We start from the raw sequence: 21,958 nt of genomic DNA, 5'->3' as shown, positions 1-21,958 counted from the left end.
CTGGAGTAGTGCTCCAGGAAGATGGGCTGAGTGCATTCTTACTAATTTGTCATTGATATTCATCTCCCTCCCCTATACCAGGAGTTCCTTTGTCCAGTAGAAGAATCCTCTTTTACTCAACTCACGTCCTGCTTTCGTTCTTTCTTTTTTTTTTTTGGCATATAGAAGTTCCTAGTCTAGGAGTCTAATGGAAGCTGCAGCTGCCAGCCTACACCACAGCCACAGCAACACCAGCTCTGAGGCGCGTCTGTGACCTACACCACAGGTCATGGCAATGCCAGATCCTTTAACCCACCGAACAAGGCCAGGGATTGAACCAGTGTCCTCATGGATACTAGTCGGGTTCATTATTGCTAGGCCATGACAGGAACTCCTCAATGAAATTTCTTATTACACTTCTTGTCATGGTTTCAGGCACAGACACACATACACAGGTGCTCACCCCAGTACTCCCCCAAAGCACTAGAGACTAAGTAATGGAGCTGCGATCTTGACTCTGAGAGCAGCCATGGGTTTCCTTAAGGGAACGGGAGGTGCCTGAGGGTCCCCTGTCTGGTGTGCTGACAACCAGAAAGTCAGGTGAGCACTGTCCACCAACCACCCTTTTTTCTGCCTACAGAGAAGCCGCCTTCTCACTGTGGCTTCCGCAGACGTGGTATCTTCTCATCTTCCTGTTGTTGTCTGAGAACTTGCTCCGTCCTCATGAGGTTTAACAGAGGGTGAGTCTGGACAGGCAAGAAGATCCATTTCTTCATTCTGAATTGCCAGACACTGAAATCCTGTATGAGCGTCTTGGAAAGTCTTAAAAATATTGCATAGGTTTGAGAAGGTCTTTTCCTGCAGTGACACGACCGCTGAGTGGCTTGTTGGCGTTATCTCCAAGGTCTGGCAGCTGCTAATGAAGGCAGTTGGCTGTTGTTTGTATTTGGTCATGTCCCACTGAGGGATGGGTTTCCACCGGCTTGCAGAGCTGCTTACCAGGGCTTTGCATGCCGTGGCGCTCAGACGCGGGACAGACGGACTGTGTGCCTGATGGTTAAGTCTTAGAAGAAGCAATGCTAACGTGGAGAATAGGGCTACGAGGAATCATCTCTTGGAAATAAATTACATCGTTTATTTTAGGGGAAATTTCTATCCAATTTAGGCTGCAATTTGATAGCACGTACTTTCCAGGCCCCCAGCTTTGTGTGTCTGGAACGAGCCTTTTCTGAACAGGCAGCTCTCCAAACACAGCGCCATGGGGTCACATCTGGGCAGCACCCTGCCAGGTGGCTTTAATTCCGTTTGCGATGTTTCTCTGGCTTTGAGCTACCCCAAACCATATGCGTGCGCTATTATTTTCCCTGAACATTTTTTAAAAGGTAATTTTATTTTGTTTATATATTTGGATAGGTAATATACTCACATGGTTCAAAATAAAAAATACATGACTGTTTATAATGAAAATTTCCCTTCTCCTTCTTCGGCCAACTACCCACTTCCCGCCACAGGGAAGCTCCAAATGTTTCCAATTTCTTATGTGTCATTACAGATATGTATAAATAACTACATATAGGTGCATGTGTCTATACCCATGTATGTCTATGTGTCTGTATATTTATTTTTTCTACCCCCTTTTCTCTCTACCTTTTATGCAAATGGTAACAGTCCATATATCTCATTGTGGATCTTTTATTTTTCTCACATGACAGTGGGTCTTTTTTTTGTCTATTTTTGGGCCACACTCAAGGTATATGGAAGTTCCCAGGTTAGGGGTCCAATCGGAGCTGTAGCCGCTGGCCTACACCGCAGCCGCAGCAACACCAGATTGGAGCCGAGTCTGCCACCTACACCACAGCTCACAGCAATGCCAGATCCTTAACCCTCTGAGTGAGGCCAGGGATCAAACCTGCAACCTCATGGTTCCTATCAGATTCGTTCCCATTGCGCCCCAACGGGAACTCTGAGGTACCTTTTTATTATTCATAGAACCTTCAGTTGCATCGTACTTTGCAGCATGTGGGAGTTCCTGGGCCAGGGATTGAACCTGATCAACAGCTACAGCAACACTGATCCTTAACCCGCTAAGCCACAAGGGGACTTCTCTGATTCTGACTGTATGTGGGACCGTGTGGGTATAGGACTAATCTACTGTGACTTTTGCAGGTGTGTAGAAGGATGAAGCAAGTCGTTTAACCTTCTGCCCATGGGGTGTTCTTTCTTGGACCTCCTCGTCTCTAGCCTTTCCTGTAGTTTTTGCGCCTTTTATGTACAGCCAGCCCTCTGGATCCACAGGCATGGAATGCATGGATGGGTTCTACATCCCTGGATTCAATCCATTCCACCCGCAGTTATGGGAATCGTGGAAGTGGACCTCACAGATGCGGGATGCGTGGCACAGCGAGGGTTGACTGTACTCCGTCATTTTCCATAAGGGACATGGATTTAGGTATCTGTCAGGGGTCCTAAAAGCAGTCCTCCATGGTTACTGAGGGACAGCTGTACTTTTCTCATGCCTGCTCTGGGACAAAGAGTATCTTGGGGGGGCTCGAGGTTGGGAGCCTGAGTGCTCCTCTTGATCTTTGGGGTTTTGTCTGTCTACTTCTTGGACTGCATCACTCGGAGCAGGAGATGGAAGCAGGAGGCGCATCCTGGGGAGACTCTACATCACTGTTCAGTGCCTGATGCTCATTAGGAGCCTGTCAAAAGTACAGAAAAAATTAATCCCGCCCGATGCCTAGGAACAAGAAGTCTAGTTGAGTCTAACAAATGTTTGTGGAGCTGTCCTCTTTGTCCCACCACGCTGCTGGCCCTGGGGCTCTAGGCTATACCTTTATTCCCCGCTTAGTGCAGATATCTCAGCACCAGACCTATCGCCCACAGCTGCTGCTGCAGTTGTTTTTCTTTTTTTTTTTTGTTGTTGTTGCTATCTCTTGGGCCGCTTCCGTGGCATATGGAGGTTCCCAGGCTAGGGGTCCAATCGGAGCTGTAGCCACCGGCCTACGCCAGAGCCACAGCAACGCGGGATCCGAGCCGCGTCTGCAACCTACACCACAGCTCACGGCAACGCCGGATCGTTAACCCACTGAGCAAGGGCAGGGACCGAACCCGCAACCTCATGGTTCCTAGTCGGATTCGTTAACCACTGCGCCACGACAGGAACTCCCAGTTGTTTTTCTAAAGCAAAGCTCCGGTGTGTCACTGCCAAATGCTATTTCACCTGACCTTCCCTTTATTGTCAGACCAAGGCACGTGGCGTAGTCCCACCAGGTCTCACTGTCATTTTTGTATTTTTGATTGTTTTTTTGTTTAATTCATGATTTGCCTGTATGCATCCTGTATGCATCCACAACTGCAGGTGGAATGGATTGAATCCAGGGATGTAGAACCCATCCATGCATTCCACGCCTGTGGATCCAGAGGGCTGGCTATACATAAAAGGCGCAAAAACTACAGGAAAGGCTAGAGACGAGGAGGTCCAAGAAAGAACGACTTGCTTCTTTTTATTGTTTTCATCCTTTTTATTGTTTTCTTTTTTTTTTCTTTTTAAAATGATTTTTATTTTTTTCCATTATAGCTGGTTTCCAGTGTTCTGTGATTGTTACTCTTTTTAGGGATGAACATGAGGGATGTGGAGGTTCCCAGGCTAGGGGTCGAATTGGAGCTGCAGCTGCCGACCCACACCGCAGCCACAGTAACACCAGATCCCAGCTGTGTCTGTGACCTACACCGCAGCACACGGCAGTGCTGGATCCTTAACCCGCTGTGCGAGACCAGGGGTCTAACCCGAGTCCTCATGGATACGAGATGGGTTCATTACCGCTGAGCCACAACGGGGAACTCCCCAGCCCAACTTGATATTAAGCATTGTTCCCAGAATTGTTCTTGGCGTTTTCTGTTTCTTTGCTTAAGCTGTTCCAACTCTGAAAATAACCATCCACCTAATTCTTCATCCTTAAAGAGCCATTTCCTCTGACGCCTCTCTTGGGAAGCCTTTCTTAAAATTCTCCAAATAATAAAATCTCTTCCTCTTTTAAAGCCTTCTGCTATCTCATGTCTCTTTTTATTCATCGGTTGTTTGTGTGTCCTCTATGTTTGTGTATTTACCCCCTCATATCCCTCTCTTCTTTTGATTAGATTAACATTCTTTTTTTGGGGTCTTTTTGCCTTTTCTAGGGCTGCTTCCTGCAGCATATGGAGGTTCCCAGGCTAGGGGTCGAATCAGAGCTGTAGACGCTGGCCTATGCCACAGCCAGAGCAACTCGGGATCCGAGCCGCGTCTGCAACCTACACCACAGCTCACGGCAACGCCGGATCCTTAGCCCACTGAGCAGGGCCAGGGATGGAACCTGCAACCTCAGGGTTCCTAGTCAGATTTGTTAACCACTGCGCCACGACAGGAACTCCAGATTAACATTCTTAAAAGACTAAGTTCATCTTCCTTCTCACTCTCACTTCTCGTATTCCAGAAAGGCCACCACAGCTGTATTGGAAACATAGTTGAATTCTCTGCAGATCTGCACTGCACCTGGCATGTAGTTGGCTCTCAATATTTGCAGGATTGAGTTCAACGAAAGGAAGAAGGTTGCTGAATAGTTTTGGTAAATTGACAGTTGCACCTACTGGGGATGTCCGGGGATGTTCATAAATTCATTAATAACTGAAACAACTGCATTAAAAAATGTACACCTTAACGATCTACTTAACGTCATTCAGAAAGCAACTTCATTAAAGCACACTGTATCAGAGTCATGGCTCAGTGGTTAACAAATCTGACTAGGAACCATGAGGTTTTGGGCTCAATCCCTGGACTCACTAAGTGGGTTAAGGATCTAGCGTTGCCATGAGCTGTGGTATAGGGTGCAGACGAGGCTCAGATCTGGCATTGCTGTGGCTCTGGCGTAGGCCGACATCTACAGCTCCGATTCGACCCCTAGCCTGGGAACCTCCATATGCCATGGGAGCTGCCCAAGAAATGGCAAAAAGACCAAAAAAAAAAAAAAGCACACTTTATCTACCAAAATTTACTTCTTGTTTTCTCACTGAACACATGTACACTTTTTTTTTCGAATCAGTATATATGTAATGTGGTATGCGGATTTTTTTTTCGCTTAACATTTCATTTATATATTTTAAAGTAATTGCTTATTTTTAATGTCTAGGTAGTCTGAGGAAACTGGTTTTTGAAGAATAAATCTGCAGGCAGATACAAGAGAGATCTTCTAGCTAGTCACATGGTGTTATCATTTGTTATATGTCTGTTTTCTGAGGATAGAAAGGTTTACATGAAATTCCTATCTTTAGCAAGATGATTTATGTGCTATTATCTACGGCTTGTGCCTTTCATCATCCTCCATTCCTGGAAAAATTGCCTTGGAAGTTTTCCTTTCCCCAAATCTTATAGATTCATGAATCCGTTTATTGAAGGGCTAAATTCTGAGAGGACTTTTAACAGCTGGCAGTCTATGAATTGCTAAAGCAGAAGAGATAAATATGTAAGATCTTTTGAAATCTCGCTTTCATTGCCCTTCTCATGTGACCCCAGAGCACCCACTTCCTACCTCTTGAATATGTCTTAAAGGATATCAGCTGCTTAACCTTCTGTTGGAGAGAGCTACAGTCAGGGTGCAGAGGAGGCAGAGTTGGGAAATAGATTGGTAATTGACAGGAAGTCACTCTGAAGGTTCTAGTTCCCTGTTATCTCACTGGGCATCTGGTGACTGTGGTCTGAAACATTCTCTTTCAGTGTTAAGGAGTTGGTGGGATCTTAGACTTCCAGTGAGCCTTAGTTGTTTTTGATTGCTAGAAACAAAAGGCCCAAAAAGTATTTTAAAAGGATTTCCCACTGTGCAGCAGTGGTAATCTGACTGCAGTGGCTTGGGTTGCTGGGGAGGCACAGGTTCAATCCCTGGCCCTGCTCAGTGAGATGAAGTTTCTGCTGTTGCCGCAGTTGCAGTGCAGGTCCCAGCTGAAGCTTGGATTCCGTCCCTGGTCCGGGAACTTCCAAATGCCTGGGTGCGCCCATAAAAGAATAAGAAAAAAAAAAAAATGTATCTTAAAACAATACGGGGGTTAGTATCTCACATAATGGTTCCAAGGTTAATTCAACAACTCAGTGATGGCATCAGAATTGAGTTTTTTGGTTCCATTTTCCTGCTCTACTATCCTCAGGGGATTTGCTTAATCCTAGGTTTATTTCTATACACTGGCAAGGATGGCACTTGGAATTGTAGCATTGCAAGTACTGGCAACAGTTCTTGGTAAAAAAGTAACAGGAGTTTCCTCCAGGTTACTTTTTTGAATAGGCCATGAAAACTTTTCCCAGGCCACCCAGCTGACATCTCCTTTTGTTCCATTGGCTAGAGCCAGGTCACATGTCTGGCTTTAACCCAATCACAGGCAGGTTGGGAGGAGTAGACTGCTCCTGATTGGTTCATGTCAGGCCTAATTCAGGCTATTGGGGAGAGGGGGCTGTTCTCCGGTCCATTGTGGCCTGAGAAGGAGAACTTGAACTTGGTCAGTGTTCTCTTGGCAAGGAGGGAGGCACCAAGCCGGTGGCTCTTGGATTGACAGCTATTGACTTATTATTATTAATTTTTAAAGAGAGATCTAGGCCTGCTGATGGCCTTAAACAATTATGTTATCCCTTGCCTTACCCAGTGGTGACGTTTGGATGTTATGAATTGCTGCATTGGGTGTGATCCTCCTAAGCTATCTGCAAGCACTTTTTATGGTTATCAAACTATGACCTCACAATGACCCTATGTCATGGTGAGAGGGGGAGAACAACCAGGCTGTTTTTTTTTTTTTTTTAATTAACAGGAAGAATAACAGGTTTTTTTTTTTTTTTTTTTTTTTTTTTAATGATGGAAAGAGACTTTAAAATAATGCAGATATAAATTCTATGGGTGAAAAATTGGAAAAGCAAACTTTATGGTGTCCCTTAGAATTCTTTGCCCCCCCAGACAAACTTTCATATGAAGTTCTAGTAAAAAAGGCTTCTTTTTCTTTCACTCCTACTGGTTCATAAAACTGTTGAAAGGAAATTTTAATGATCTGGAAACCTGATTTTTTTGGGGGGAGCCATCTTTGAGCATTTGGAGCGTGGAAACAGTCAGGCGTGGTGGGGGGTTTGACCTCGCAGCCCCCCGCTCTCCCTTTCTGGGCACTTTCTGCTGTGAGATGGATGAGGAGCTGACAAGCTGTCTTGGACTCAGGGCAGCATCTTTACTCAGAAGCAGATCCCTTGCAGGTGTGCTGTGTGCACGGCCTCTTGGGGGGGTGGCTTCCCAGTGTGGGCTGTCATCAAAGCTGTGACAGCCCGGGTGATCCATGGACACACCTCTTTCCTCAGCGCAGCTATTATTACCTTATAGATGGATACATACTTGTGCCACCGACTGTCCTGTTGAAATGTGTGCTTGGCTAGAATTTTTGTTTTGTTTACTGTTTTTTTTCTGCCCACGAGTCATTTTTGTTGGAGAGAATGTAGAAATACAGGGAGGGACAGGGAAGAAAACAAAAGTTGCCCAAATTCCATCACTTTTAAACAGGTACTCTTAACATTTTAGTCTTTTTCCTCCTACATTTCTGTCTTCCTCCCTCCTTCCTCCCTTCTTTCTTGCCCCTTTTTGTTTTTCTTTTTTGGTCAGTACATAAAGACAATCACACAGAATATGGATATAATTTTCTTTTCTTTTCTTTTGGTTATAATTCTCTTGTATTTAATTTACAAATATAATTGATTTACAGTGGCTTAATTTAAAAATGAAATATTCTATTTTATAGTCAACCAGGATGACAAAACATCTCTATTTATCAAAATGTTTATCATCTCAGACTTCAAAATATTTGTTTTTGACATTCAGTAAGGCATTTGAGGATAATTATAGTAGGTTTAAGCCAAAGTTTAGAGTCTCATGTAACACCTTACTCATTTGCATAAATTGGCTGGATAAAATTTTATATCCCCCCAACCCTCCAGTTAATACACAGTCTGGGGTTGGGCTCATTGGCTTTGGGTCTTCCTCTAAGCAGTGTGTGAACTCTGTGTGGCTCAGTTTCCTAGCAGTGAAAGGGGATGCAGGTTGTTTGAAGACTCATTGTCAAGATCTCTGTGGAGTGCTCAGTCCCTTGCCGGCGTTAATGTCTCCTGGCTGATGTTCCCTTTTATCTTGGTGACTAAATGCCATCATACCTTTCCACAGGCCCCAATCCCTGGAACTGTGAACTAGAGCTGGAAACCCCAGCTTCTGGCCCCAAAACAGGGTGTCCTGGGGAGCTTAGACCTGGGGTTTCTCAGGTTTGGTGCTACTGACCTTTCAGGCTGGATGTGTTTTTATTAGGATGGGGCCATTCCGTGCCTTGCCAGGCTCTACCCGCTGGGGGCCGGAGCACCCCTCCCCCAACTCCAGATATTGTCACAATCGCCTTGGGTTGAGAACCACGGGGCTGATTCCTCAGGATTTATGGCTTGGAGCCGCCCGTCGCCACCCGGAACAGAACTGCTGGGTGGCCAAGATGTGCACTTGTGAAAGTCAAGCACAGGCGTTGCCCGCCTACTTTCCCAGGCTCTGAATATCTGTTATGCACTTGGTTCAAAGGGTTGAGGCAGCAGGATTTAGCTGCCCCAGAATCAAAGGAAAGACCTGCTCCTGGCTGTCACCACGTCACAGCCAGGGCCACAGCTTGTCCTTTCTTGCCTCCAGACTGAGACGCCTGTGGCCCAGTGAATCATCGGGCGAAGGGGCCACCCAGCAGGAAGGTCTCCGAGCAGCAGCGATGTGACTGCCGTTTCTTCCCAGGCTGTGGGCAAGGCAGCTTTGCACAAAGTGCTGCTTCTCCAAGGCGCCCCTAAATCAGAGACCGGACCACTGGGCTCTCCCGGTCCTTGGGCTCCCCGTGAGGAAGGGCGGCCAAGACCATTCTCTTCTCCCCCCAGAGCGGGAGCAGGAGCCCTCCCCCTGGCCAGATCATTGAGCTCCATCCTGAGGAGCAGTGGGTTATAATGCTTCCTGGTTCCAACACGCCGCGGAGCCCAGGGCAGCAGTCATGAAGCAGAGTATTTGTCACACGTCGATAAATCTCGCTGAGGATGCTTCTTTGATTTTCTTTTTTGTCCTTTTGCCATTTCTTGGGCCGCTCCTGCGGCATATGGAGGTTCCCAGGCCTGGGGTCGAATTGGAGCTGTAGCCGCTGGCCTATGCCAGAGCCACAGCAACTCAGGATCTGAGCCGCATCTGCGACCTACACCACAGCTCATGGCTATGCCGGATCCTTAACTCACTGAGCAAGGTCAGGGATGGAACCTGCAACCTCATGGTTCCCAGTCGGATTCGTTAACCACTGTGCCACGACGGGAACTCCCGAGGATGCTTCTTTGGTCCCTCTTATCCTGACCCTGAAGAATGTCTTTCCACCCACCTGTGGTTCTCCTCGGACTTTGTGGCAGGATGGTGGTGGCACAGTTGGCCTCTAGGGGGCAGTGGGGAGTTTTCCAAGGCCACTGATCTGCTGGCAGAGGGCAGGGGTTTTCATTTTTTCCCAGAATGACCCAAAGTGGCAAACGGTTGGTGGTGTCCCTGTCTGGATGGCTAGGAGGCCCCCAGCCCCCTTGGAGACACCTCTCCATGGCAGGGCGCCTCTCCATGTGCTGTTCAGAGTCTGCAGGGGGAACATCGTTTTTGAAATGCAGATGATCCAGTGGTCGAGGGATGGAGTGTGCTGTTGATTTCCACTCCTTGACAGGCAGTTCACCTGCACAGGACCAGAGAGGTGATGCTGATGAGGACGGACCCTCCAAATCAGTGTGAGAACATCCAGAACCTGCGTATGGTTAGCCAGCCACACAGACCTAAGGGGATTGGCTCCAGAGTGGGCTGTGACTCGTACTCACCAGCTGTGTGACCTTGCGCGGGGGACTTACCCTCTCTGCCTCGGTTTTCTCATCTGCAAAATGGGGATGATAGGAGCTGTTCCGAGGACTGAATGCACTTAGATCTGTATCTGGCCCATGGTTAGCAATCAATAACTCATGTTGAAGCCTTGACTCTGTGCTGAGGCCCTGGGACATCAAATATGCAGAACATGTACTATATAGAGTGCAAGCTTTCTTTGGGGAGGTGGGCACGGCCCAGGTAGACCTCGAGATATTGTGGCTTTGGTTCCAGACCACCACGGTAAAGCGAATATCGCACTCAAGTGAGTCAACGTGAATGTTTTTGTTTCTCAGCACATATACAAGTTGTGTGTATGCTGTGGTGTAGTCTATTAGGTGTGCTATAGTATTCTCTCTAAAAAAAAGTGTAATACTTTAATTAGATAATACTTTTTTTTTTGTCTTTTGTCCTTTTAGGGCCGCATCACGGCATATGGAGGTTCCCAGGCTAGGGGTCTAATCAGAGCTGTAGCCTCTGCCGATGCCACAGGCACAGCAACATGGGATCCGAACTGCGTCTGCAACCTATACCACAGCTCATGGCAATGCTGGATCCTTAACCCACTGAGCAAGGGCAGGGACCGAACCTGCAACCTCATGGTTCCTGGTCGGATTCGTTTCCGCTGCGCCACAGCAGGAACTCTGAGGTCTAAATTTTGACTTTTAATTCCATAGTTGGTCTTTTGGCTTCTCTCTGCCTCCCATTTCCACACTCTCGGGTGACACTGCTAAGAAACATTTCCACTTCTTTGTCTTAAGATTACCCTCTGAATTTATAGGCACCTAGAAAATGCCTCAGTGACATAAAATGTTCACCCAACAGCTCAGCCTCCTGGTATCTGAATCTCTACCATAAGTGATGGAAGGATAAGGAATGGCCCAGTCCCCATAGGCACACTATTGTATGTGAAATGGATGCTCCATGGGGACCTGATGTATAGTACAGGGACCTCTATTCAGTATTCCGAGATAACCTCTGTGGGAAAAGAATTTGAAAAAGAACGGATATGTGTATGTGTATAACTGAATCACTTTGTTGTACAGCAGAAATTAGCACAACATTGTGTATCAACTATACTTCAGTAAAACTTAAAAAAAGAAAAAAAAGAAAAAAAAAAAAGAATGACCGGGTCTGAGAACCACGTGGGGCTGTGTTCCTGGGACCATCTGGAATTGCACACGAGCGAGTGATGGATGGGAAGGCAGCTTGGTGCCCTAGGCTTGCTCCTGATTCTCTGTTCCTCTGTGGTTTATTATCCCCAGGGGAGGCCTTCATGGCACACATGGAAGTTCCCAGGCTAGGAGTCGAATCAGAGCTGCAGCTGCCGGCCTATGCCACAGCCAAAGCCATGCCAGATCCGAGCTGCATCTGTGGCTTATACCTCAGCTCACAGCAACGCCAGATCCTTAACCCACTGAATGAGGCCAGGGATCGAACCTGCATCCTCATGGATATTAGTCAGGTTCATTACCACTGAGCCACATTGGGAACTCCTGGTCTCTTCTTTTTCTGGTTGAAGCAGTGTTACCTGCACGCTCTGTTCCTAGGCCACTGGACATGGCAAAGGAATGGAGTCTCCTTTTCTAGCCCTTGACCTGGCTCTGCCTGGAAAGACCTTAGATCATGAGGATGACATGGCAGGGGGCAGGGGCCTTGCTGTAGGGTCCCTATCCTGGGTGAGTGGGAATCTGAAATTTCAGTACAGAAAGTGCTGTGGGCTTTGAGGTTTGATTGATAGCTGGGCCATGAGCAGGTCTTCGGCCTTAACCCACAAAGAAAGTGGTGGATGAAGGATTTGAAACTCGTAGAAGTCTGCTTGTTCAGACATCCACAAATTCTTTTCTTTCTGTCCCTCTCCTTGATTAAGAAGAGCTGCTCTTGGGTAAAGATTCAGCATTGTCATTGCTGTGGCTCAGGTTCAATCCCCGGCCGAGGAACTTGTGCATGGCGCTTATGTGGCCAAAAAAAGAATCTGCTGAATAATGAACACAGACATCTGAAATAGTGAGAAAATTGACTAAGAGATCAACTCAGCTGCATGGTTTCGTGGGGAAAAGCATGGAGCTCAGTTGCCCGGGCTTGAATCCCAGCTCTAAGATGCAGGTGTGGCTGAAAATAAATTAATAAATAAAATGAAAAAGGAGAGCAGCTATGGGAGGAAAGGCCTTGTTCAGAGGCAGCTGGGTTTCAAGGCCACCCACGGTGTCTGCTCCAAGGCTTTCATTCAGTAAGCAGGTATTGAAGTCTGGATGTATCAGGCTCCTACCTGTTGGGTATGTGGCCTTAGATGGGGTGGGAACTGCAGCAGACACAGTCCCCAGCTTGGCGGCCTCCTGCTGGAGTCTGTCAGGGGTGGGGGGCGACGGAGAGTGACAGGAGGTTGGGGTGCAGCGTGCTGCAGAGGTTTTCAGACTTCGTTCTCAGCACTGAACAGGGGTCTGTAACATCCTGCTTCACTCCTGTTTTCCCAGGCTGCCCCGATGCTGCTTGGGAACCAGGTTCCGCGTGAGTCCGAGCTGGCCTCCGCTTTTACACCTGCCGGGGACAAGGGACATTGTCTCTGGTTCTCTGTGCAGATTTGTCAGGCTGCTTCTCCACCACATGTACAGATTCCCTCCCACAGTTTTGACTCGGTTTATAGGCATCCCTCCTTCGTCTTGATTTTGCCGGTCTCTTGAGTGCTGGCAGGGTCCTGGGTGTCACCACGAATCTGTGCCCCTGGGGCTCCCCTGGTTGTCCCCGAATGAATGGAAGAGGCTGTCACAGAGCAGCTGCTTCTACTCAGAGACATCTCCCAGGCAAGACATGAGTCTCACCATGTTGAAACTGTGACATGTGTTTGAAAATAAAGTTTTAATTAGAAGGAGCATTTCCAGCCTCAACCTGGTGCTGGCTGTCTTAACACTGAGACGGAAATAAACCAACTCCAACTTCTTGGCACAGGACCCACTCTGCCATTTACTCACTGACTCTTGGGGGTGGAAGCCTGTGGTGGAGTGGCGTGTGTGTCTTTTCAAGACCTCAGACCTCATCAAACGGGAGAGGGCTGGTGTTTGCCCTCAGGGTGCTGGGGTCTGCAGCGCTCTTTGCTTTGGGCGTGTGGGTTTTGGTTTGCTCGTCTTCATTAATGTTTCTAAAAGGCCTGCTTCTTTTAGATGCAAGTCTGAGGACTTAATGGAAGAAGCCACAAGAGGTAGGATGGCGTGGCCATAAGGGTAGGACCAAGACTTTGGAACCAGATACACCTGGGTTTATAATCTTCTCTAACCAATGGCCTGGCTTTGGCCACTTAGCCTCTGGGCTTTGGTACCCTCATTTTAATATTGGTCTGATGCCTTCTTTACGTATTTGACAGGGAGAATGATAGATTATATATGCATAGAACCTGGCACAGTAGTAGCTTGATACACAGATTCCACTATGATTATAATTTAATGGTTGCTACCGTCCTTACCCTGCTCTGGGTCACTGCCAAGATCTCCCATGATGTTTTCAGCATTGGAGTGGCCTTGCCGGGGGCTGCCTCTGGTTTTATTAAGGACTGGCAAGCCTGAAATGAACTTGGCCAGATGCATACGGGCTGGCAGGTGGGTGTGTCCCAAAATGTCAGCTTGCACATTGCATCACCCTTCTGTGGTGCGTCTATGGTCCCGCCCTGTGCTCTCTCTCCCTCCCTCCCAGCAAAGCCGGCACCAGAATGGAACAAACAAAACCGACTGGTATAGCTTAGGCACGAAAAAAGAAGCCCTTTCTTGATTTCCCCCTGCCACGTACATCCCGGGGGACCGGAAGATGGGATCTGGAGGTTTGTGTGATTAGCAAGAAAGGCCCCCAACAAGGGGCTTAGGGTTCAAGATCAAAGTATTGACAGCACCCTTGAGGTCTGGGTAGTCTTTTACTGTTGAGCTTTGGAGGACACTGATGGTCATCCAAACCTACTTTCTTCTTCTTTTTTTTTTGTCTTTTTGCGTTTTCTAGGGCCATTTGCCAGGGCATATGGAGGTTCCCAGGCTAGGGGTCCAATTGGAGCTGTAGCCACTGGCTGACGCCAGAGCCACAGCAACACAGGATCCGAGCTGAATCTGCAACCTACACCACAGCTCACGGCAAGGCCAGGTCCTTAACCCACTGAGCAAGGCCAGGGATCAAACCTGCAACCTCATGGTTCCTAGTCGGATTAGTTAACCACTGCACCACGACGGGAACTCCCTACTTTCTTCTTCTTGTTTTTCTTTTTTTCTTTTGTTGACCCCGCCTGAGGCCTGTGGAAGTTCCTAGGCCAGTAACCAAACCCCAGCCACAGCAGTGATAAAGCCAGATCCTTAATGCTAGGCCACCAGGAAACTCCAAACTCACTTTCTTCTTAATGCAGAAACCCCTTTTTATAACCTCCGTGACGTATGCGTCTCTATCTGTTTCCCCAGATGCTTCTGGACATCCATATTTTATCACAAAGCAGCCTCGGAATTCCCTTCGTGGCTCAGCAGGTTAAGAACCCAACACGGTGTCCCCGAGGATGTGGGTTGAACCCCTGGCCGCCCTCATTGGGTTGCAGATCTGGTGTTGCTGCAAGCTGCGGTGTAGGATGCAGATCTAGCTTGGATCCGGTGCTGCCATGCCTGCGGTGAAGGCCACAGCTGCAGCTCTGATGCAACCCCTGGCCTGGGAACTTCCATATACCATAGGTGTGTCCGTAAAAAGAAAACAAACAAACAAAAAACCAAAGCAGCCTCTTTCCACTTGGGGGGCATCTCTAATTTTAATGATATTGAGCTGAAACCCCCTCTTCCATTGCCTTCCCCAGTTGGCCCGAGAACCCTCCAGTATCTGAAAATCGTTGCTGTATTTTCCCTTTATGTCTTTTTCCAGGTAACTCTCATTCCTTGGGCTTTGTTTTTAGACCACATAGGATTCTTGCTGCTTTCTTCTCTTTTCTTCTTCCTTCCTGTCTAAGATCTCCTTGAAATGGGTTTCCTATAGCAGGTCCCATCATTTCACGAACCTTCATTTTTCTAGATCCTTACCTAGTGTTCCCAGCAGGGTTTTTTTTGTTTTTGCTTTTGTTTTCCTTTCTTTTGCAGTCACATGACCCAGGCGTCTCCTTGAGCGTCCAGTTATCTGGATGGTATGGGATTGAATTTGCACCCGTCTTCTCAGTCTGTTCTTCTGTTGTTGATTGTGTTTAAATTTATGTTTCTAATAGAAGTTTGGGTAGCTCTAAGATGAAATTTTCTTTTCAGTGTGTCTAGATCTCTCCATTGCCCCTATCAGGTCAGTGAGTGAGTTCACAGCAGAGACTTCCTTCTGTTCTGTAGTTTTTTTTTTTTTTTTTTGCTTTTTAGGGCCATACCTGCGGCACATGGAGGTTCCCAGGCTAGGGGTCGAATTGGAGCTACAGCTGCTGACTACAGCCACATCAATGCAGGATCTGAGCTGTGTCTTCAACCTACACCACAGCTCACGGCAATGCCGGATCCTTAACCCACTGAGCGAGGCCAGGGATCGAACCCACATCCTCATGGATACTAGTCAAATTTGTTTCCGCTGTGCCACCACGGGAACTAACTCCCTTGTAGTTTGGACATAGGATGGTTTCTTAAGTAGCTGTTCATTTTAAAGTACTCCTGCCTCTTTAACCCTGATGGTTGATGATTCTAGCTGCCATTAGCAAGTCTAGATTGTTGGCGGATATGAGGAAAGAGGAGAGGAAAAGGAAAAAAATGGATCTACCGTAGGAGGTCGTGAGTTCCCACCATTTGATTTTATTTTTATAGGGGCAGCTCATTGGAGTCCACAGGCCAACAGACATTGTCCACGTCCAAGTAGTTCTGGCTTGATATTTAAGTGGGACTGTACTTGAACCAGTCTGACTAATAAGCCTAAAATTGTCAGACTTTCTCCCCTGGAAAAGCTATTCCTCCTGGGTAGTTTAGTAGGTGACTAAGTACAGTTTGGCTTGGAAGAGCCCAGATTTCATCACTTTTATGAGTTCTCATTGGTAACCAACTGGATTTTCTCTTTGGCTCCACTCAAGATCTTTAATAAGACATTTATTTATTTATGTTTTTCTTCTTCTTGTTGAAGACTTGACTTGCTATGGTGAATTAGGACAGTGATTTTTATTGAAAGAACGCAAGATTTGCTATTAGAAGGTGTGGGTTAGTCTCCTGGCTCCCCACCCACTAGTCCCAGGACTGTGGAGACCAAATAAATCTTCACAAGTCTTAGCTGTTTCCCGTGTACATGAGAGTGTGGGATAGGTCCTGAGAATTCAGTGGTGGAGCTCCGCAAAGGGTACCATCAAGGTTTGAATAATCGCCGCCTTCTCTTCCCAGAGTTTGGTACCACTTGATGAATATAACAGACAATCCAGACAGATAGGAGGTCAGAAGTTCAGCATTGTGAAGGATAAGTTCGTTGGAGAACAGGGGAGGGCCAAATGGACTTGCTCACCTCCCTTCCCCACTTGCAGGGCTGGTTAACCCCAAGAGCAGGGCAGAGGAAGAACAAGGTAAGTCAGGAAGGTGCTTGGCTCCAGAAAAATCCAGAAGGGGCCAGGCATCATTTGTTCAGTATCTTCTCCCCATCCGTCAACCAGGAAGGAGGAATGAGTCAGGGGCTGTTGAAAGAGAGCTTGTATTAGTTTGCTAGGGCTGCCATTACAAAGGATCTCCAGCTGGGCACCTGAAACAACAGAACTGTGTTGTCCCATAGATCTGGAGGCTGGAAGTTCAAGGTCAAACCTCCTCCTGAGGGCCTGAGGAGAATCTGTTCCATGCTCTACCCCCTCCTCCCCCCGGCCCCTGCTTTTGGCAGTTTGCTAGCAAGTTTTTTTTTTTTTTTTTTGTCTTTTGTCTTTTCAGGGCCACACCTGCGGCATATGGAGGTTCCCAGGCTAGGGCTCCAGTCAGAGCTACAGCTGCTGGCCTGCGCCACAGCCACAGCAACTCCAGATCCGAGCTGCATCTGTGACCTATCCCACAGCTCATGGCAATGCTGGATCCTTAACCTGCTGAGCGAGGCCAGGGATGGAACCAGCAACCTCATGTTCCTAGTTGGATTCATTTCCATTGTGCCACACGGGAACTCCAGCTAGCAGGCTTGATGTTCCTTGGCTTGTGGAATTGTCTGTGGCCACATTTCCCCTTTTTATGAGTCGTTTTGGATGGAGGGCCAGCCTACTGCAGTATGACCTTATCTTAACAAATAACATCTGCAATGACCCTATTACTACATAAGATCACATTATGAGGTTTGGGGTGTTAGAACTTGGACGTATGAATTTGGGTGGGAGACAAAGTTCGATCCAGAATAGAGGTCTAGTTTTTTTCCTTTCGGGAGGGTAGAGAAAAGTTCTTTCCCTCGTGAAGAATAGTAAGTATTCCTACCCAGTAGGTGCTTGGAAATTTTCTCTTATGGATTGAACTATGGTTTCCCCCAATGCAAATTCGTAGGTGGAAACCCTAACTCCCCAGGTGGCTCTCTTTCTCCATAGGGCCTTTAAGGAGATAATTAAGGTTAAATGAGGCAAAAGTGTGGGGCCCTAATCCAGTAGGGATAGTGTCCTTCTAAAGCAAGGAAGAGACACCAGAGCTCGCTCTGTGTGCACACAGAGGAAAGGCCATGTGAGGACATCACGAGAAGGTGGCTGGCTACAAGCCAAGGAGGTAAGCTCTTTGCAGAAGCCAACCCTGCTGACACCTTGATCTTGGACTTCCAGCCTCTGGAACTGTGAGATGATAAATTTCTGTTGTGCAAGCCACCCAGCCCGTGATGTTTTGTTATGGCAGCCTGAGAGGACCAAGACATTGTCCTTTCTTCTGAAGGGGACAGTTTTAGGTAGTTTCACTCAAAGTAATATTGGCCGTTGTTAAGGTCAGAGCTGGTGAGTGTGCCTTTACTCTAGCGCAGGGTAGTATGGTAGCTTTTGGTCTTGTTATTTCCGGGGTTCTTTCTTTGCTTAGTGGATTGGGTAGCTAAGGATGAGAAAGCATAGGCAGTTCGCTCGAAGCTGCTTTAGTAGATTGGGCAATGGAACCCCAGGCTGTATCCGTGTGCTCTCAAAGCTCGCTTGGGTGAATCCAGGGCAAATATATTTAATTCTTTACTTAAAAATGCAATTCATAGCAACATGGGGATGTCATTGAGGAGCAAAGAATGAAACAAAGTGGGTCAGTGACACACTGCACTGTTTAGGTGTAGGTTAACTGATTTAATGGAAAACCACAATCTAAGGAAAAGTGGACTTGAAAAGCTTAAGCCCTTGAAAAATCTCCAATTATCCAATTATGACCAGGATAGAGTAAGTGGAGCTCTTTGAGACTAAACCTTTTATCAGAAAACACTTTGGCTTTGCCTTGCAGTTTTGAATTAAACTGTTGCTTTAATTCAAAAATAGACTTATTGGATGGGGACTGTGTGCCTGGGTTTCTGCTAGGCATTGAGCACCAAGTGCTAAAATGCGTAAGTGCTGTTCTGGAATAGCTGACAGTTTGGGGGTCTAGTTAAGTGGACAGTGGGCACCCTGTCTTGTAGATGTTGCCCGAGAGGGCAGAGGGAGGTTTATCATGCTGTGGGAGTGCATTGTGAGGAGGAGGGCATCTCACACAGATGAAGGCCAGACATCAGGGATGGCTTTTCTAAAAGAGGTGATGCTTGGGATTCCTGTTGTGGCTCAGTGGTAGCAAACCAGACTAATAGCCATGAGGATATGAGTTCCATCCCTGGCCTGGCTCAGTGGGTGAAGGATCCAGGGTTGCTGTGAGCTATGCTGTAGGTTGCAGATGTGGTTCGGATCCTATGTTGTTCTGGTTGTGGCATAGGCTGGTGCTGTGGCTTCCATTTGACACCTAGCTGGGGAAATTGCTGAGGGTGTGGCCCTAAAAAGACCAAAAGGAAAAAAAAAAAAAAAAAAGACCAACTATAATGGAAGAAATAAAAATCATTTAAGAAAAAAAAAAAGAAAAAAGGTGATGCATGAACTGAGTTTGGGGCGAATTTTGGTTATTCGGGCAAAGCTGAGTAATGGTGTTTCAGGCAGAGAAAAAAGTAGGTGTAACATGGAGATAAGGGAGGGCTGGCCCACGTGGAGGACTGTTTGCACACAGATACTGCCCCTTCATCTCCCTTCTCCCCTTCTTTTCCTTCCTTCTTCCAGTCTCTCAGTGGTGTTTTGATAAAGTGATTTAAGGGGTGAATAAAAAGGCCTACTTTGCAGTGTTTGCCAGTTTCCATGGTGTAAATATTCCCACCATGGCTGATTTCAAGTTACCAACATGATGTTGACTTGCCCAGAATATTTTTACAACTTTAATGATTGGTCATAATCCCGTACAGTTTCACTCAGTAGGCTGCCTCCCATCCATCCATCATCTATCTATTCATCCATCCATCTATCATCCATCCATGATTCACCCATGCATCCATCTATTCATTCATTCGTGCATTCATCCATCAAACATCCAACTATCCACCTATCCATCCATATCCATTATCTGTCCATCCATCTATTCATTTATTCATCCATCATCCATCCATCCATCTATCCACCTTTTAATCCATCATCCGTCTATCCATCATCTATCCATTCATCTGTCCATCATCCATCCATCTATTCATCCATTTATTCATTCATTCATCCATCAAACATCCATCTATTCACTATCCATCCATCATCCATTATCTATCCATCCATTAATTTATTCATCCATCCACCATCCATTATCCATCTATCCACCTTTCAATCCATCACCCATCCATCCATCTCATCCATCCATCCATTCACAAATACGATTTTAACCAAACGGAATTGTAGGAGTAAATCGTGTTAAAGATATTAGAGTTTCTTTAGTCAACTCCTCTCAAGAAAACTGATATCTAGAGAGAGGAAGTGGCTCTCTTAGTCTCTTTGTGGAACTGAGATTAGGTCTGTTGGCTTCAGAATTTAAGTCTGCAGCTGCCTCCCTTAAGTAAAGAAAACACAACCTCAGATATGGCTTGGTAATTCCAAGGTTGTGGCAATGTGGAATTCATGCTGCATACACCACAGTTCTATCAGTTCTGCTTTTTTTGTGACAGTCCTAATGCTCATGAAAATGTTTTTGTTGTTCTTTGTCTTGATAGTTACTGGTTCTCAGCAGGCTCACAATTTCCTTTGCAGGGGGGTTCGAAATGTCCCTGTTGAAATAACGTGCTTTTCCTAGTCGTAGCGTTGAGCTCCAGAATTTAATTTAGCAGTTGGCTCTTGATCTTTATTCAGTCTCCAATGTTTCTGGATTTTATTTCTTGCTCTTTTTTATGTAGAGGTCTCTCTTTTGGAACTCCAACTCAAGCCACCTGTTTGTGGTGCTAACCAGCTGCTTCTTGGGAGTCCCATTTGTGTTGGGCTGAATTTCCTGGGAAATAGCTACAGATTTGAAAATGTCTTTCCTCTTTCCTGGGCTTCTAGAAGCATGTCTTGGAGCTTTTGGGAGATGAATAATTCATATTGCTTTTGATTTAATTTCTTTTTTTAAACTAAGATGTCATTATTTATACTATTACATAAGTTTCAGGTATGCAACATAGTGATTCACAATTTCTAAAGATTATATTCCATTCATAGTTATTATAAAATATTGGCTTATTCCTTGATGGTCTTTAAATTGTCAATCGTGAGAGTGGAAGGGTGACTGCTACTATCTGAGAAGCTTTATTTTGAAACTGTGGAGAAAGTGTCTGGTGAATTGAATATTCCAGAGTACTCTGTTTAAAACTAGCTTCTACGTTGTCACGTTGAGTGAAGACAGCAGGTTGCCTGGATAGGCCTTAGAATGCCACTTTTGTTAGAAGTAAGTAAACAAATTTGGTGGTTGCATCTGGGGAGGGAACATGAGTTTGAAGAGCAAACTCTCCACCTTTTAACTTTCGATGCTTCTGTGTTGTTTCTTTTCTTTTTTTTTTTTTACATTTTGAAAAAATTATAGTTGATTTGCCATGTGACAATTTCTGCTGTACAGCAAAGTGACCTAGTCATTTGTATATATACATTCCTTTTCGCACATTTTCTTCCATCATGGTCTATCCCAAGAGACTGGATATAGTTCCCATTGCTTATTGATTCTAAGTGTAATAGTTTGCATCCACTAACCCCAAACTCTTAAGTCCATCCCACTCCCTCCCTCCTCCCCCTTGGCAACCACAAGTCTGTTCTTTGTGTCTGTGTCTGTTTCTGTTTTGTAGATAGGCTCATTTGTGCCATAGTTTAGATTCTGCATATAAGTGATATCATATGGTATTTGTCTTTCTCTTTCTGACTTACTTCACTTAGTATGAGAATTTCAGTTGCATTCATATTGCTGCAGACGGCATTATTTCATTTTTTATGGCTGAGTAGTATTCCACTGTATATATGTACCATATCTTTTTTTTTTTTTTTTTTTTGGTCTTTTTAGGGCCACACCCTTGGCATATGGGTGTTCCCAGGCTAGGGGTCGAATTGGAGCTGTAACTGCCGGCCTGTACCACTGCCACAGTAATGCCAGATCCAAGCTGCATTTGCAACCCATACCACAGGTAATGGCAATGCCGGATCTTTAACCAAGTGAGTGAGGCCAGGGATCGTCCTCGTGGATACTAGTCAGATTTGTTTCCACCCAGCCACAACGGGAACTCCTTGAGTGGTTTCTTAGTGAGGTTGATCATGTACTTGTATGCTGTAGCTGGCCATTTTTCAGGACTTACAATAGAGTTTCTAAAACCTCCTGGTGGTTCTGTGAGCTGACGGGGCTGTCACGTTCTCCCAGTGCTCCTTGACTCTGGGCTGCCTTGGACGTGGAGAGCCGCTCGATTTCACTGCCTTCCTGGAACAGCAGCATGTTCTCAGCTACCAGCGAACCTGCTTTCCTGCCTCTTTGCCCTTAAATGAACTTCTTTCCTGTACTTGGCAGTTCTCGCCTCACCTTTAGGATGTCCTCCGACATACCTGATCTCACATTAGGAAAAATAAATTGAGTCCCATTCCCTGTGGCTCCAAGCATTTGAAAAGGCAGGGAACGCGTGGA

The 21,958-nt window shown here is 46.3% G+C and overlaps 1 protein-coding gene across 3 annotated transcripts in view; it reads left to right on the top strand.

Moving 5' to 3' along the window:
• TIAM1 (T-cell lymphoma invasion and metastasis 1) overlaps nt 1-21,958 on the top strand; it is a 461,256-nt gene that overhangs the window by 65,969 nt on the left and 373,329 nt on the right. The gene's annotated exons all lie outside the window — the stretch shown is intronic.

This window comes from Sus scrofa, chromosome 13, assembly GCF_000003025.6.
Source record: "Sus scrofa isolate TJ Tabasco breed Duroc chromosome 13, Sscrofa11.1, whole genome shotgun sequence".
NCBI lineage: Eukaryota > Metazoa > Chordata > Mammalia > Artiodactyla > Suidae > Sus > Sus scrofa.
The sequence above is the reverse complement of the archived record's forward strand: the minus strand, read 5'-3'. Positions and strand labels throughout refer to the sequence as shown.